The sequence below is a fragment of the Callospermophilus lateralis genome, chromosome 2, assembly GCF_048772815.1.
Source record: "Callospermophilus lateralis isolate mCalLat2 chromosome 2, mCalLat2.hap1, whole genome shotgun sequence".
Taxonomy (NCBI): Eukaryota; Metazoa; Chordata; class Mammalia; order Rodentia; family Sciuridae; genus Callospermophilus; species Callospermophilus lateralis.
The window spans coordinates 197,463,230-197,463,505 of NC_135306.1; positions in this window are offsets into that span (position 1 = coordinate 197,463,230).

Consider the following 276-nt stretch of genomic DNA (forward strand, 5'->3'; position numbering starts at 1 on the left):
TGCCCCACGCTCACCCTTGGGCTCCAGGCCTCCCAACAGGGAGCCCCACTGGCAAGGGGGGTGGGGGAGAATAAGGGCTCTAACTTCTGTGGCCCACCCCATGGGGCCACGGCTGGGAGCCAGGGGACTGGGCCTCCTGTGCTCCTGCAGACTGGTAGTGCTCCCCCTACAACCTCAGTTCACCTTCACCCTTTGCATGCCCCCATCTGCTTCCCGGACCCCGGGACTGCAGCACCTAAGCTGCCCCCTTCCAAAGAGTAGAGATACTAATAGTGA